Source organism: Schistocerca cancellata, unplaced genomic scaffold (assembly GCF_023864275.1).
Source record: "Schistocerca cancellata isolate TAMUIC-IGC-003103 unplaced genomic scaffold, iqSchCanc2.1 HiC_scaffold_405, whole genome shotgun sequence".
Classification (NCBI taxonomy): domain Eukaryota; kingdom Metazoa; phylum Arthropoda; class Insecta; order Orthoptera; family Acrididae; genus Schistocerca; species Schistocerca cancellata.
Window position 1 is genome coordinate 99250 of NW_026046422.1, and position 17953 is coordinate 117202.

The following is a 17953-nucleotide window of genomic DNA, read 5'->3' on the forward strand; positions in this document are numbered from 1 at the left end:
CAACTAACCACCATCTACAGCCCAAATCTCACTCACATCATACCTACAAATCACAAACTTGTGCGGTAAAAATAATTTTGGGTTTCAAAACACAATCTACTAATCACATACTAGTATTTATTACAAAGCCTCTCAATTCATCATTCACTTCCAAATATCGGCTTATATGCTGTTGTGCAACTGCAGTGCAAGTAAACACCCTCAAATCATCTAGAACTGAGATGCGGAAAGGGTTCACCAAGAGTTTCCAGGACAATAAATAGCGCTCTCTCTCTCTCTCTTTACACAATCGCCTAACACACTGCAAGCCATTTCAGGGCAAATGTACTTGTTTCATTATACTACGAAACGGCCAATTGCATTTTCAAATTAAAAAAGCATCTACCTGATCCAACGTGATCCGCTACTCCACGCCCTTCATTCTCACAACACAACCTACCTCTTGCTAATTACATTACGTTTTACTTGTGATTATGGCTCAGCAATAGCCGAGCACTACGAAAAATACCTTATAGACTCATTTAATGTTCCCCTCCACGGAAATCTTTAGTAAAAGGCGAAAGATTTATTCGTTTTGAAGGGAAACCAGAGTGCCGATCAAAGCCCTCACTTCAATACTTATGGCTGCTTCTCTATTGCTTCTCCGCGAGAACGCGGAAAATTCTTTCCGTCTTGTCTACTTCTCTACCGTCAACAGACTTCCAGTGCCATGCAAGCACACACCCCAAACTAACTGTCAGCGCTGAAATACGTGTCTGCCAAATGTCGTCGATATTACTCTTTAGATAACTATTTTCATCATTTCTGTCACCATTCAAGCTGCTTCATTACCTCACCTGCCGACAGATGGCAGCACGCCTAATTCCTCTCGGCGACCCACCGTCAGACACACAACTAACTGCCCGCACTGCTCTGCATCTAACACTAATCTCTCTCCTCCCCACCACACTCGTTCACTGAAAAAACAGGCAACTAGATAGTTCTTTGAACGCAAAACTAGGCCACATCAGACGCAACCTGTATGTAGATGTATGGTGCAAGGGAAATATCCCCCTGCTCCCACACAACTAATTAATACTAGTTGACAACAGAAATAAAATTTCTGTCGATAGTATTTGAACCAGTCTTATTCATTTGCGAATTCCATGCATTCCTTCTTGCAGATAACAGTGCCTTGCAAATCACTCAATTCATGTTTGCTAGCCAAACGCGCTCCTCCTAAATGTTCCGTACATCATGCATTAGTGCTGATTATCAAGACTGTGTTGTGTGTCAGCCGTTTATGGTCATCAATTGCACTCTTCTTGTGTTGCTCACTCATTCTTGTAACTCAAAAGTACGTCGTTGTCATCCAAGCCTAGCACTTGGAGCAGGCCAAATCAAATGGCTCGTCCCCGTGCCACTCGAGAAACTCCCACAAGGCTTTCATGACATGTCGCAATCAAAGTCCTTCCACAACCTGTAGCGACATTGCTGCAACGACGCGGGTCCCGATACCAAAAGTATGACTTATGCTTGCTTCTATTCTATATAATAAAACCACCACTCGGAAAGCGCTATTCCCTTCCCACATCCCTCAGAATGTGGTGAACGATCATCGATTACAACCAAGATGCGATGAATCTCGATCGCAAGCCTCACGCTCAGGGACAGTGCTACCACTCATCATCGTGGTTACGTCTACTCCAGCTTTGAACTAGAGAGAGTTGAAGACATACTACAGAAATGATCCTGTGAAGTATGATCTTGCTAGCAAGCTATCACCGCTCGCTACTTATGCCACGAGACCGTCAACACGCCCTACGAGAATACGACACACTCTTCACATTTCGCGATTTACTTATCGAAGAATTTCTTAAGCTCGGACATTCTGCAAAGAACCTACTTCTACTCTTACTTGGCCGCCATGATCTCACTCAGCTATTTTGTGCGCTACCAGTGCTTCTTGTCTTCCGAAATGAGAGACCATTGCCTCACGCGAGACTGTATGTAAACACCGCTTGCACCTCCGGCCGCTAGATGGGGGCCTGGGGCACATACAGTAGCATCCTATGGCGCAAGCAGACATGCCAAATAGCCACTGAAAGACAAACACACAAGACGGCGTTCATACGACTCTTGTGCTTTCTTTAAAGCCGCCTCTCTCTTCGAAAATTTTCGCACCGCACTAGTTTATTCACCTCACCCTAACAGTGCAAACTCTTGTCGATATATCGCCACTTTCATGCATACTTCCTCTTTCGTTTCACTTTGCGTCTAGCTTGATACCCGCCCAAGAGCTGCTGATATATAATACTCGCAATAAATGTGTTTCTCTCTGTATCTCTTTTCGCCTATCACGAGTATTGCTTTTCCTCACATGGCAATTATGAAAACACCCACAGCTAAACAAACACTTACACTCAGCGCCACGTCCATACTATCAATCATACGCCAGTAATTTCACAGCTACTTGCTCCACTAATACATTTCTTATGTCTACTGTTAAACAGATGAAGAATCAAAGTATACAACAAGTCTCTGTGAACATCACTGTCAGGACATTTTACAGACCTACGCATACCATGCCAATCTTTATGCTTCAACTATGATGGCCATGTGCTATGAATAAAGAAATTTCTCATAAAATAACAATTTTACGACTACTCCGACAAGCTCCTTACTAAAATGCTAGATGTTTAGCAATCTCCCCCCCCCTGAAAAAATCATCTCAGAATAATCTCAAGCAGTGCTTACATCCCATGAGCACTTCTTTGCAAACAAAACCACAAACTACTTTTTATACTAGCTTCCTTGTCACAGTGAACAGGAAACTAATGCTAGTGCCTCAGTTTACTAAAAAGCTTTTTTCGCTTGCAACAAATAAACTACCAACTTGAACCACTTGGATTTTCAGACACACACAGAAAACTTAATTCCACAGAAATTTAGGAGTAACAGTGGTTACCTCACATTTTCACACACACTCAAATAGCTACTTCTGTGCACTTCACACAATGTTCTCATCGTGTTCCACCAGAGAACACAGTTATCACTATGAATGGATTCTGGTAAAAGAGCATTAAAAAAAAAAAAAAACAGCCTGATCAAAGTGATTATCTGCCAATATCAAGTCACTCTATACCCGAGGGAAACTAGAATGCAGGGAAAGGAGCTTTGTTGTGAGCAATGTGTTGGTATTTCATCATTTACTGGCCAAAGTCTTCTCAAGCCAAGTATGCACCAGCTCTGTCTATGGCTGGGTCAATCAAGAGCCCCTATCAATTTTACTTAAAAGACAAGCAGCATCAACAACTCACAGGAGGCACTGAACATTTATACCATTATCTGCACCACCTTCCACTGATTTACTGAAGAAGAAACTGCAAAGTCTGGCCAATTTTGTACACAAGTAATCTTGAAAACATTGGAGTCAACAGCAGATACATAGTTTCCAAGACTGTAGCTAGGAACAACCCTTCCATTTCAAGATTTATCTCTCACTGAGACACATCATACCCAAACTACAACTACCAGGAAATTGCTACTCAATTCATCTCTAGCTATCTATGTCATATTCAACAACTGTCTCTTTCTCACCTAAATCTTCTACAAAACTGAGTACACTGTTATGAACAAAGAACCAATGCCACATTATGGCAACAAGCCAGTGCCACTAATATCCACTCTATTGAAAACAATTGAAATGCTCATCCTGCCCAACTAACCACCATCTACAGCCCAAATCTCACTCACATCATACCTACAAATCACAAACTTGTGCGGTAAAAATAATTTTGGGTTTCAAAACACAATCTACTAATCACATACTAGTATTTATTACAAAGCCTCTCAATTCATCATTCACTTCCAAATATCGGCCTATATGCTGTTGTGCAACTGCAGTGCAAGTAAACACCCTCAAATCATCTAGAACTGAGATGCGGAAAGGGTTCACCAAGAGTTTCCAGGACAATAAATAGCGCTCTCTCTCTCTCTCTTTACACAATCGCCTAACACACTGCAAGCCATTTCAGGGCAAATGTACTTGTTTCATTATACTACGAAACGGCCAATTGCATTTTCAAATTAAAAAAGCATCTACCTGATCCAACGTGATCCGCTACTCCACGCCCTTCATTCTCACAACACAACCTACCTCTTGCTAATTACATTACGTTTTACTTGTGATTATGGCTCAGCAATAGCCGAGCACTACGAAAAATACCTTATAGACTCATTTAATGTTCCCCTCCACGGAAATCTTTAGTAAAAGGCGAAAGATTTATTCGTTTTGAAGGGAAACCAGAGTGCCGATCAAAGCCCTCACTTCAATACTTATGGCTGCTTCTCTATTGCTTCTCCGCGAGAACGCGGAAAATTCTTTCCGTCTTGTCTACTTCTCTACCGTCAACAGACTTCCAGTGCCATGCAAGCACACACCCCAAACTAACTGTCAGCGCTGAAATACGTGTCTGCCAAATGTCGTCGATATTACTCTTTAGATAACTATTTTCATCATTTCTGTCACCATTCAAGCTGCTTCATTACCTCACCTGCCGACAGATGGCAGCACGCCTAATTCCTCTCGGCGACCCACCGTCAGACACACAACTAACTGCCCGCACTGCTCTGCATCTAACACTAATCTCTCTCCTCCCCACCACACTCGTTCACTGAAAAAACAGGCAACTAGATAGTTCTTTGAACGCAAAACTAGGCCACATCAGACGCAACCTGTATGTAGATGTATGGTGCAAGGGAAATATCCCCCTGCTCCCACACAACTAATTAATACTAGTTGACAACAGAAATAAAATTTCTGTCGATAGTATTTGAACCAGTCTTATTCATTTGCGAATTCCATGCATTCCTTCTTGCAGATAACAGTGCCTTGCAAATCACTCAATTCATGTTTGCTAGCCAAACGCGCTCCTCCTAAATGTTCCGTACATCATGCATTAGTGCTGATTATCAAGACTGTGTTGTGTGTCAGCCGTTTATGGTCATCAATTGCACTCTTCTTGTGTTGCTCACTCATTCTTGTAACTCAAAAGTACGTCGTTGTCATCCAAGCCTAGCACTTGGAGCAGGCCAAATCAAATGGCTCGTCCCCGTGCCACTCGAGAAACTCCCACAAGGCTTTCATGACATGTCGCAATCAAAGTCCTTCCACAACCTGTAGCGACATTGCTGCAACGACGCGGGTCCCGATACCAAAAGTATGACTTATGCTTGCTTCTATTCTATATAATAAAACCACCACTCGGAAAGCGCTATTCCCTTCCCACATCCCTCAGAATGTGGTGAACGATCATCGATTACAACCAAGATGCGATGAATCTCGATCGCAAGCCTCACGCTCAGGGACAGTGCTACCACTCATCATCGTGGTTACGTCTACTCCAGCTTTGAACTAGAGAGAGTTGAAGACATACTACAGAAATGATCCTGTGAAGTATGATCTTGCTAGCAAGCTATCACCGCTCGCTACTTATGCCACGAGACCGTCAACACGCCCTACGAGAATACGACACACTCTTCACATTTCGCGATTTACTTATCGAAGAATTTCTTAAGCTCGGACATTCTGCAAAGAACCTACTTCTACTCTTACTTGGCCGCCATGATCTCACTCAGCTATTTTGTGCGCTACCAGTGCTTCTTGTCTTCCGAAATGAGAGACCATTGCCTCACGCGAGACTGTATGTAAACACCGCTTGCACCTCCGGCCGCTAGATGGGGGCCTGGGGCACATACAGTAGCATCCTATGGCGCAAGCAGACATGCCAAATAGCCACTGAAAGACAAACACACAAGACGGCGTTCATACGACCCTTGTGCTTTCTTTAAAGCCGCCTCTCTCTTCGAAAATTTTCGCACCGCACTAGTTTATTCACCTCACCCTAACAGTGCAAACTCTTGTCGATATATCGCCACTTTCATGCATACTTCCTCTTTCGTTTCACTTTGCGTCTAGCTTGATACCCGCCCAAGAGCTGCTGATATATAATACTCGCAATAAATGTGTTTCTCTCTGTATCTCTTTTCGCCTATCACGAGTATTGCTATTCCTCACATGGCAATTATGAAAACACCCACAGCTAAACAAACACTTACACTCAGCGCCACGTCCATACTATCAATCATACGCCAGTAATTTCACAGCTACTTGCTCCACTAATACATTTCTTATGTCTACTGTTAAACAGATGAAGAATCAAAGTATACAACAAGTCTCTGTGAACATCACTGTCAGGACATTTTACAGACCTACGCATACCATGCCAATCTTTATGCTTCAACTATGATGGCCATGTGCTATGAATAAAGAAATTTCTCATAAAATAACAATTTTACGACTACTCCGACAAGCTCCTTACTAAAATGCTAGATGTTTAGCAATCTCCCCCCCCCCCTCAAAAAATCATCTCAGAATAATCTCAAGCAGTGCTTACATCCCATGAGCACTTCTTTGCAAACAAAACCACAAACTACTTTTTATACTAGCTTCCTTGTCACAGTGAACAGGAAACTAATGCTAGTGCCTCAGTTTACTAAAAAGCTTTATTCGCTTGCAACAAATAAACTACCAACTTGAACCACTTGGATTTTCAGACACACACAGAAAACTTAATTCCACAGAAATTTAGGAGTAACAGTGGTTACCTCACATTTTCACACACACTCAAATAGCTACTTCTGTGCACTTCACACAATGTTCTCATCGTGTTCCACCAGAGAACACAGTTATCACTATGAATGGATTCTGGTAAAAGAGCATTAAAAAAAAAAAACAAACAGCCTGATCAAAGTGATTATCTGCCAATATCATGTCACTCTATACCCGAGGGAAACTAGAATGCAGGGAAAGGAGCTTTGTTGTGAGCAATGTGTTGGTATTTCATCATTTACTGGCCAAAGTCTTCTCAAGCCAAGTATGCACCAGCTCTGTCTATGGCTGGGTCAATCAAGAGCCCCTATCAATTTTACTTAAAAGACAAGCAGCATCAACAACTCACAGGAGGCACTGAACATTTATACCATTATCTGCACCACCTTCCACTGATTTACTGAAGAAGAAACTGCAAAGTCTGGCCAATTTTGTACACAAGTAATCTTGAAAACATTGGAGTCAACAGCAGATACATAGTTTCCAAGACTGTAGCTAGGAACAACCCTTCCATTTCAAGATTTATCTCTCACTGAGACACATCATACCCAAACTACAACTACCAGGAAATTGCTACTCAATTCATCTCTAGCTATCTATGTCATATTCAACAACTGTCTCTTTCTCACCTAAATCTTCTACAAAACTGAGTACACTGTTATGAACAAAGAACCAATGCCACATTATGGCAACAAGCCAGTGCCACTAATATCCACTCTATTGAAAACAATTGAAATGCTCATCCTGCCCAACTAACCACCATCTACAGCCCAAATCTCACTCACATCATACCTACAAATCACAAACTTGTGCGGTAAAAATAATTTTGGGTTTCAAAACACAATCTACTAATCACATACTAGTATTTATTACAAAGCCTCTCAATTCATCATTCACTTCCAAATATCGGCTTATATGCTGTTGTGCAACTGCAGTGCAAGTAAACACCCTCAAATCATCTAGAACTGAGATGCGGAAAGGGTTCACCAAGAGTTTCCAGGACAATAAATAGCGCTCTCTCTCTCTCTCTTTACACAATCGCCTAACACACTGCAAGCCATTTCAGGGCAAATGTACTTGTTTCATTATACTACGAAACGGCCAATTGCATTTTCAAATTAAAAAAGCATCTACCTGATCCAACGTGATCCGCTACTCCACGCCCTTCATTCTCACAACACAACCTACCTCTTGCTAATTACATTACGTTTTACTTGTGATTATGGCTCAGCAATAGCCGAGCACTACGAAAAATACCTTATAGACTCATTTAATGTTCCCCTCCACGGAAATCTTTAGTAAAAGGCGAAAGATTTATTCGTTTTGAAGGGAAACCAGAGTGCCGATCAAAGCCCTCACTTCAATACTTATGGCTGCTTCTCTATTGCTTCTCCGCGAGAACGCGGAAAATTCTTTCCGTCTTGTCTACTTCTCTACCGTCAACAGACTTCCAGTGCCATGCAAGCACACACCCCAAACTAACTGTCAGCGCTGAAATACGTGTCTGCCAAATGTCGTCGATATTACTCTTTAGATAACTATTTTCATCATTTCTGTCACCATTCAAGCTGCTTCATTACCTCACCTGCCGACAGATGGCAGCACGCCTAATTCCTCTCGGCGACCCACCGTCAGACACACAACTAACTGCCCGCACTGCTCTGCATCTAACACTAATCTCTCTCCTCCCCACCACACTCGTTCACTGAAAAAACAGGCAACTAGATAGTTCTTTGAACGCAAAACTAGGCCACATCAGACGCAACCTGTATGTAGATGTATGGTGCAAGGGAAATATCCCCCTGCTCCCACACAACTAATTAATACTAGTTGACAACAGAAATAAAATTTCTGTCGATAGTATTTGAACCAGTCTTATTCATTTGCGAATTCCATGCATTCCTTCTTGCAGATAACAGTGCCTTGCAAATCACTCAATTCATGTTTGCTAGCCAAACGCGCTCCTCCTAAATGTTCCGTACATCATGCATTAGTGCTGATTATCAAGACTGTGTTGTGTGTCAGCCGTTTATGGTCATCAATTGCACTCTTCTTGTGTTGCTCACTCATTCTTTTAACTCAAAAGTACGTCGTTGTCATCCAAGCCTAGCACTTGGAGCAGGCCAAATCAAATGGCTCGTCCCCGTGCCACTCGAGAAACTCCCACAAGGCTTTCATGACATGTCGCAATCAAAGTCCTTCCACAACCTGTAGCGACATTGCTGCAACGACGCGGGTCCCGATACCAAAAGTATGACTTATGCTTGCTTCTATTCTATATAATAAAACCACCACTCGGAAAGCGCTATTCCCTTCCCACATCCCTCAGAATGTGGTGAACGATCATCGATTACAACCAAGATGCGATGAATCTCGATCGCAAGCCTCACGCTCAGGGACAGTGCTACCACTCATCATCGTGGTTACGTCTACTCCAGCTTTGAACTAGAGAGAGTTGAAGACATACTACAGAAATGATCCTGTGAAGTATGATCTTGCTAGCAAGCTATCACCGCTCGCTACTTATGCCACGAGACCGTCAACACGCCCTACGAGAATACGACACACTCTTCACATTTCGCGATTTACTTATCGAAGAATTTCTTAAGCTCGGACATTCTGCAAAGAACCTACTTCTACTCTTACTTGGCCGCCATGATCTCACTCAGCTATTTTGTGCGCTACCAGTGCTTCTTGTCTTCCGAAATGAGAGACCATTGCCTCACGCGAGACTGTATGTAAACACCGCTTGCACCTCCGGCCGCTAGATGGGGGCCTGGGGCACATACAGTAGCATCCTATGGCGCAAGCAGACATGCCAAATAGCCACTGAAAGACAAACACACAAGACGGCGTTCATACGACTCTTGTGCTTTCTTTAAAGCCGCCTCTCTCTTCGAAAATTTTCGCACCGCACTAGTTTATTCACCTCACCCTAACAGTGCAAACTCTTGTCGATATATCGCCACTTTCATGCATACTTCCTCTTTCGTTTCACTTTGCGTCTAGCTTGATACCCGCCCAAGAGCTGCTGATATATAATACTCGCAATAAATGTGTTTCTCTCTGTATCTCTTTTCGCCTATCACGAGTATTGCTTTTCCTCACATGGCAATTATGAAAACACCCACAGCTAAACAAACACTTACACTCAGCGCCACGTCCATACTATCAATCATACGCCAGTAATTTCACAGCTACTTGCTCCACTAATACATTTCTTATGTCTACTGTTAAACAGATGAAGAATCAAAGTATACAACAAGTCTCTGTGAACATCACTGTCAGGACATTTTACAGACCTACGCATACCATGCCAATCTTTATGCTTCAACTATGATGGCCATGTGCTATGAATAAAGAAATTTCTCATAAAATAACAATTTTACGACTACTCCGACAAGCTCCTTACTAAAATGCTAGATGTTTAGCAATCTCCCCCCCCCCCTCAAAAAATCATCTCAGAATAATCTCAAGCAGTGCTTACATCCCATGAGCACTTCTTTGCAAACAAAACCACAAACTACTTTTTATACTAGCTTCCTTGTCACAGTGAACAGGAAACTAATGCTAGTGCCTCAGTTTACTAAAAAGCTTTTTTCGCTTGCAACAAATAAACTACCAACTTGAACCACTTGGATTTTCAGACACACACAGAAAACTTAATTCCACAGAAATTTAGGAGTAACAGTGGTTACCTCACATTTTCACACACACTCAAATAGCTACTTCTGTGCACTTCACACAATGTTCTCATCGTGTTCCACCAGAGAACACAGTTATCACTATGAATGGATTCTGGTAAAAGAGCATTAAAAAAAAAAAAAACAGCCTGATCAAAGTGATTATCTGCCAATATCAAGTCACTCTATACCCGAGGGAAACTAGAATGCAGGGAAAGGAGCTTTGTTGTGAGCAATGTGTTGGTATTTCATCATTTACTGGCCAAAGTCTTCTCAAGCCAAGTATGCACCAGCTCTGTCTATGGCTGGGTCAATCAAGAGCCCCTATCAATTTTACTTAAAAGACAAGCAGCATCAACAACTCACAGGAGGCACTGAACATTTATACCATTATCTGCACCACCTTCCACTGATTTACTGAAGAAGAAACTGCAAAGTCTGGCCAATTTTGTACACAAGTAATCTTGAAAACATTGGAGTCAACAGCAGATACATAGTTTCCAAGACTGTAGCTAGGAACAACCCTTCCATTTCAAGATTTATCTCTCACTGAGACACATCATACCCAAACTACAACTACCAGGAAATTGCTACTCAATTCATCTCTAGCTATCTATGTCATATTCAACAACTGTCTCTTTCTCACCTAAATCTTCTACAAAACTGAGTACACTGTTATGAACAAAGAACCAATGCCACATTATGGCAACAAGCCAGTGCCACTAATATCCACTCTATTGAAAACAATTGAAATGCTCATCCTGCCCAACTAACCACCATCTACAGCCCAAATCTCACTCACATCATACCTACAAATCACAAACTTGTGCGGTAAAAATAATTTTGGGTTTCAAAACACAATCTACTAATCACATACTAGTATTTATTACAAAGCCTCTCAATTCATCATTCACTTCCAAATATCGGCTTATATGCTGTTGTGCAACTGCAGTGCAAGTAAACACCCTCAAATCATCTAGAACTGAGATGCGGAAAGGGTTCACCAAGAGTTTCCAGGACAATAAATAGCGCTCTCTCTCTCTCTCTTTACACAATCGCCTAACACACTGCAAGCCATTTCAGGGCAAATGTACTTGTTTCATTATACTACGAAACGGCCAATTGCATTTTCAAATTAAAAAAGCATCTACCTGATCCAACGTGATCCGCTACTCCACGCCCTTCATTCTCACAACACAACCTACCTCTTGCTAATTACATTACGTTTTACTTGTGATTATGGCTCAGCAATAGCCGAGCACTACGAAAAATACCTTATAGACTCATTTAATGTTCCCCTCCACGGAAATCTTTAGTAAAAGGCGAAAGATTTATTCGTTTTGAAGGGAAACCAGAGTGCCGATCAAAGCCCTCACTTCAATACTTATGGCTGCTTCTCTATTGCTTCTCCGCGAGAACGCGGAAAATTCTTTCCGTCTTGTCTACTTCTCTACCGTCAACAGACTTCCAGTGCCATGCAAGCACACACCCCAAACTAACTGTCAGCGCTGAAATACGTGTCTGCCAAATGTCGTCGATATTACTCTTTAGATAACTATTTTCATCATTTCTGTCACCATTCAAGCTGCTTCATTACCTCACCTGCCGACAGATGGCAGCACGCCTAATTCCTCTCGGCGACCCACCGTCAGACACACAACTAACTGCCCGCACTGCTCTGCATCTAACACTAATCTCTCTCCTCCCCACCACACTCGTTCACTGAAAAAACAGGCAACTAGATAGTTCTTTGAACGCAAAACTAGGCCACATCAGACGCAACCTGTATGTAGATGTATGGTGCAAGGGAAATATCCCCCTGCTCCCACACAACTAATTAATACTAGTTGACAACAGAAATAAAATTTCTGTCGATAGTATTTGAACCAGTCTTATTCATTTGCGAATTCCATGCATTCCTTCTTGCAGATAACAGTGCCTTGCAAATCACTCAATTCATGTTTGCTAGCCAAACGCGCTCCTCCTAAATGTTCCGTACATCATGCATTAGTGCTGATTATCAAGACTGTGTTGTGTGTCAGCCGTTTATGGTCATCAATTGCACTCTTCTTGTGTTGCTCACTCATTCTTGTAACTCAAAAGTACGTCGTTGTCATCCAAGCCTAGCACTTGGAGCAGGCCAAATCAAATGGCTCGTCCCCGTGCCACTCGAGAAACTCCCACAAGGCTTTCATGACATGTCGCAATCAAAGTCCTTCCACAACCTGTAGCGACATTGCTGCAACGACGCGGGTCCCGATACCAAAAGTATGACTTATGCTTGCTTCTATTCTATATAATAAAACCACCACTCGGAAAGCGCTATTCCCTTCCCACATCCCTCAGAATGTGGTGAACGATCATCGATTACAACCAAGATGCGATGAATCTCGATCGCAAGCCTCACGCTCAGGGACAGTGCTACCACTCATCATCGTGGTTACGTCTACTCCAGCTTTGAACTAGAGAGAGTTGAAGACATACTACAGAAATGATCCTGTGAAGTATGATCTTGCTAGCAAGCTATCACCGCTCGCTACTTATGCCACGAGACCGTCAACACGCCCTACGAGAATACGACACACTCTTCACATTTCGCGATTTACTTATCGAAGAATTTCTTAAGCTCGGACATTCTGCAAAGAACCTACTTCTACTCTTACTTGGCCGCCATGATCTCACTCAGCTATTTTGTGCGCTACCAGTGCTTCTTGTCTTCCGAAATGAGAGACCATTGCCTCACGCGAGACTGTATGTAAACACCGCTTGCACCTCCGGCCGCTAGATGGGGGCCTGGGGCACATACAGTAGCATCCTATGGCGCAAGCAGACATGCCAAATAGCCACTGAAAGACAAACACACAAGACGGCGTTCATACGACTCTTGTGCTTTCTTTAAAGCCGCCTCTCTCTTCGAAAATTTTCGCACCGCACTAGTTTATTCACCTCACCCTAACAGTGCAAACTCTTGTCGATATATCGCCACTTTCATGCATACTTCCTCTTTCGTTTCACTTTGCGTCTAGCTTGATACCCGCCCAAGAGCTGCTGATATATAATACTCGCAATAAATGTGTTTCTCTCTGTATCTCTTTTCGCCTATCACGAGTATTGCTTTTCCTCACATGGCAATTATGAAAACACCCACAGCTAAACAAACACTTACACTCAGCGCCACGTCCATACTATCAATCATACGCCAGTAATTTCACAGCTACTTGCTCCACTAATACATTTCTTATGTCTACTGTTAAACAGATGAAGAATCAAAGTATACAACAAGTCTCTGTGAACATCACTGTCAGGACATTTTACAGACCTACGCATACCATGCCAATCTTTATGCTTCAACTATGATGGCCATGTGCTATGAATAAAGAAATTTCTCATAAAATAACAATTTTACGACTACTCCGACAAGCTCCTTACTAAAATGCTAGATGTTTAGCAATCTCCCCCCCCCCCCCTCTAAAAATCATCTCAGAATAATCTCAAGCAGTGCTTACATCCCATGAGCACTTCTTTGCAAACAAAACCACAAACTACTTTTTATACTAGCTTCCTTGTCACAGTGAACAGGAAACTAATGCTAGTGCCTCAGTTTACTAAAAAGCTTTTTTCGCTTGCAACAAATAAACTACCAACTTGAACCACTTGGATTTTCAGACACACACAGAAAACTTAATTCCACAGAAATTTAGGAGTAACAGTGGTTACCTCACATTTTCACACACACTCAAATAGCTACTTCTGTGCACTTCACACAATGTTCTCATCGTGTTCCACCAGAGAACACAGTTATCACTATGAATGGATTCTGGTAAAAGAGCATTAAAAAAAAAAACAAACAGCCTGATCAAAGTGATTATCTGCCAATATCATGTCACTCTATACCCGAGGGAAACTAGAATGCAGGGAAAGGAGCTTTGTTGTGAGCAATGTGTTGGTATTTCATCATTTACTGGCCAAAGTCTTCTCAAGCCAAGTATGCACCAGCTCTGTCTATGGCTGGGTCAATCAAGAGCCCCTATCAATTTTACTTAAAAGACAAGCAGCATCAACAACTCACAGGAGGCACTGAACATTTATACCATTATCTGCACCACCTTCCACTGATTTACTGAAGAAGAAACTGCAAAGTCTGGCCAATTTTGTACACAAGTAATCTTGAAAACATTGGAGTCAACAGCAGATACATAGTTTCCAAGACTGTAGCTAGGAACAACCCTTCCATTTCAAGATTTATCTCTCACTGAGACACATCATACCCAAACTACAACTACCAGGAAATTGCTACTCAATTCATCTCTAGCTATCTATGTCATATTCAACAACTGTCTCTTTCTCACCTAAATCTTCTACAAAACTGAGTACACTGTTATGAACAAAGAACCAATGCCACATTATGGCAACAAGCCAGTGCCACTAATATCCACTCTATTGAAAACAATTGAAATGCTCATCCTGCCCAACTAACCACCATCTACAGCCCAAATCTCACTCACATCATACCTACAAATCACAAACTTGTGCGGTAAAAATAATTTTGGGTTTCAAAACACAATCTACTAATCACATACTAGTATTTATTACAAAGCCTCTCAATTCATCATTCACTTCCAAATATCGGCTTATATGCTGTTGTGCAACTGCAGTGCAAGTAAACACCCTCAAATCATCTAGAACTGAGATGCGGAAAGGGTTCACCAAGAGTTTCCAGGACAATAAATAGCGCTCTCTCTCTCTCTCTTTACACAATCGCCTAACACACTGCAAGCCATTTCAGGGCAAATGTACTTGTTTCATTATACTACGAAACGGCCAATTGCATTTTCAAATTAAAAAAGCATCTACCTGATCCAACGTGATCCGCTACTCCACGCCCTTCATTCTCACAACACAACCTACCTCTTGCTAATTACATTACGTTTTACTTGTGATTATGGCTCAGCAATAGCCGAGCACTACGAAAAATACCTTATAGACTCATTTAATGTTCCCCTCCACGGAAATCTTTAGTAAAAGGCGAAAGATTTATTCGTTTTGAAGGGAAACCAGAGTGCCGATCAAAGCCCTCACTTCAATACTTATGGCTGCTTCTCTATTGCTTCTCCGCGAGAACGCGGAAAATTCTTTCCGTCTTGTCTACTTCTCTACCGTCAACAGACTTCCAGTGCCATGCAAGCACACACCCCAAACTAACTGTCAGCGCTGAAATACGTGTCTGCCAAATGTCGTCGATATTACTCTTTAGATAACTATTTTCATCATTTCTGTCACCATTCAAGCTGCTTCATTACCTCACCTGCCGACAGATGGCAGCACGCCTAATTCCTCTCGGCGACCCACCGTCAGACACACAACTAACTGCCCGCACTGCTCTGCATCTAACACTAATCTCTCTCCTCCCCACCACACTCGTTCACTGAAAAAACAGGCAACTAGATAGTTCTTTGAACGCAAAACTAGGCCACATCAGACGCAACCTGTATGTAGATGTATGGTGCAAGGGAAATATCCCCCTGCTCCCACACAACTAATTAATACTAGTTGACAACAGAAATAAAATTTCTGTCGATAGTATTTGAACCAGTCTTATTCATTTGCGAATTCCATGCATTCCTTCTTGCAGATAACAGTGCCTTGCAAATCACTCAATTCATGTTTGCTAGCCAAACGCGCTCCTCCTAAATGTTCCGTACATCATGCATTAGTGCTGATTATCAAGACTGTGTTGTGTGTCAGCCGTTTATGGTCATCAATTGCACTCTTCTTGTGTTGCTCACTCATTCTTGTAACTCAAAAGTACGTCGTTGTCATCCAAGCCTAGCACTTGGAGCAGGCCAAATCAAATGGCTCGTCCCCGTGCCACTCGAGAAACTCCCACAAGGCTTTCATGACATGTCGCAATCAAAGTCCTTCCACAACCTGTAGCGACATTGCTGCAACGACGCGGGTCCCGATACCAAAAGTATGACTTATGCTTGCTTCTATTCTATATAATAAAACCACCACTCGGAAAGCGCTATTCCCTTCCCACATCCCTCAGAATGTGGTGAACGATCATCGATTACAACCAAGATGCGATGAATCTCGATCGCAAGCCTCACGCTCAGGGACAGTGCTACCACTCATCATCGTGGTTACGTCTACTCCAGCTTTGAACTAGAGAGAGTTGAAGACATACTACAGAAATGATCCTGTGAAGTATGATCTTGCTAGCAAGCTATCACCGCTCGCTACTTATGCCACGAGACCGTCAACACGCCCTACGAGAATACGACACACTCTTCACATTTCGCGATTTACTTATCGAAGAATTTCTTAAGCTCGGACATTCTGCAAAGAACCTACTTCTACTCTTACTTGGCCGCCATGATCTCACTCAGCTATTTTGTGCGCTACCAGTGCTTCTTGTCTTCCGAAATGAGAGACCATTGCCTCACGCGAGACTGTATGTAAACACCGCTTGCACCTCCGGCCGCTAGATGGGGGCCTGGGGCACATACAGTAGCATCCTATGGCGCAAGCAGACATGCCAAATAGCCACTGAAAGACAAACACACAAGACGGCGTTCATACGACTCTTGTGCTTTCTTTAAAGCCGCCTCTCTCTTCGAAAATTTTCGCACCGCACTAGTTTATTCACTTCACCCTAACAGTGCAAACTCTTGTCGATATATCGCCACTTTCATGCATACTTCCTCTTTCGTTTCACTTTGCGTCTAGCTTGATACCCGCCCAAGAGCTGCTGATATATAATACTCGCAATAAATGTGTTTCTCTCTGTATCTCTTTTCGCCTATCACGAGTATTGCTTTTCCTCACATGGCAATTATGAAAACACCCACAGCTAAACAAACACTTACACTCAGCGCCACGTCCATACTATCAATCATACGCCAGTAATTTCACAGCTACTTGCTCCACTAATACATTTCTTATGTCTACTGTTAAACAGATGAAGAATCAAAGTATACAACAAGTCTCTGTGAACATCACTGTCAGGACATTTTACAGACCTACGCATACCATGCCAATCTTTATGCTTCAACTATGATGGCCATGTGCTATGAATAAAGAAATTTCTCATAAAATAACAATTTTACGACTACTCCGACAAGCTCCTTACTAAAATGCTAGATGTTTAGCAATCTCCCCCCCCCCCCTCTAAAAATCATCTCAGAATAATCTCAAGCAGTGCTTACATCCCATGAGCACTTCTTTGCAAACAAAACCACAAACTACTTTTTATACTAGCTTCCTTGTCACAGTGAACAGGAAACTAATGCTAGTGCCTCAGTTTACTAAAAAGCTTTTTTCGCTTGCAACAAATAAACTACCAACTTGAACCACTTGGATTTTCAGACACACACAGAAAACTTAATTCCACAGAAATTTAGGAGTAACAGTGGTTACCTCACATTTTCACACACACTCAAATAGCTACTTCTGTGCACTTCACACAATGTTCTCATCGTGTTCCACCAGAGAACACAGTTATCACTATGAATGGATTCTGGTAAAAGAGCATTAAAAAAAAAAAACAAACAGCCTGATCAAAGTGATTATCTGCCAATATCATGTCACTCTATACCCGAGGGAAACTAGAATGCAG

General features: G+C 42.3%; 10 non-coding genes across 10 annotated transcripts; all 10 read right to left on the reverse strand.

The window, feature by feature from the left end:
• Positions 1-475: 475 nt before the first annotated feature.
• On the reverse strand, positions 476-594 carry LOC126120041 (U5 spliceosomal RNA). The gene has a single exon (XR_007525974.1). It is a non-coding gene; the product is annotated as a U5 spliceosomal RNA (small nuclear RNA).
• A 947-nt stretch (positions 595-1541) lies between these two features.
• Positions 1542-1748, reverse strand: LOC126120095 (small nucleolar RNA U3). The gene has a single exon (XR_007526023.1). It is a non-coding gene; the product is annotated as a small nucleolar RNA U3 (small nucleolar RNA).
• Positions 1749-4174: 2426 nt separating this feature from the next.
• On the reverse strand, positions 4175-4293 carry LOC126120042 (U5 spliceosomal RNA). The gene has a single exon (XR_007525975.1). It is a non-coding gene; the product is annotated as a U5 spliceosomal RNA (small nuclear RNA).
• Positions 4294-5240: 947 nt separating this feature from the next.
• Positions 5241-5447, reverse strand: LOC126120097 (small nucleolar RNA U3). Its single transcript, XR_007526025.1, has one exon. It is a non-coding gene; the product is annotated as a small nucleolar RNA U3 (small nucleolar RNA).
• A 2429-nt stretch (positions 5448-7876) lies between these two features.
• LOC126120043 (U5 spliceosomal RNA) lies at positions 7877-7995 on the reverse strand. The gene has a single exon (XR_007525976.1). It is a non-coding gene; the product is annotated as a U5 spliceosomal RNA (small nuclear RNA).
• Positions 7996-8942: 947 nt separating this feature from the next.
• On the reverse strand, positions 8943-9149 carry LOC126120098 (small nucleolar RNA U3). Its single transcript, XR_007526026.1, has one exon. It is a non-coding gene; the product is annotated as a small nucleolar RNA U3 (small nucleolar RNA).
• A 2427-nt stretch (positions 9150-11576) lies between these two features.
• On the reverse strand, positions 11577-11695 carry LOC126120045 (U5 spliceosomal RNA). The gene has a single exon (XR_007525977.1). It is a non-coding gene; the product is annotated as a U5 spliceosomal RNA (small nuclear RNA).
• A 947-nt stretch (positions 11696-12642) lies between these two features.
• On the reverse strand, positions 12643-12849 carry LOC126120100 (small nucleolar RNA U3). Its single transcript, XR_007526027.1, has one exon. It is a non-coding gene; the product is annotated as a small nucleolar RNA U3 (small nucleolar RNA).
• A 2430-nt stretch (positions 12850-15279) lies between these two features.
• Positions 15280-15398, reverse strand: LOC126120047 (U5 spliceosomal RNA). The gene has a single exon (XR_007525979.1). It is a non-coding gene; the product is annotated as a U5 spliceosomal RNA (small nuclear RNA).
• A 947-nt stretch (positions 15399-16345) lies between these two features.
• LOC126120101 (small nucleolar RNA U3) lies at positions 16346-16552 on the reverse strand. The gene has a single exon (XR_007526028.1). It is a non-coding gene; the product is annotated as a small nucleolar RNA U3 (small nucleolar RNA).
• Between the last annotated feature and the right edge of the window lie 1401 nt (positions 16553-17953).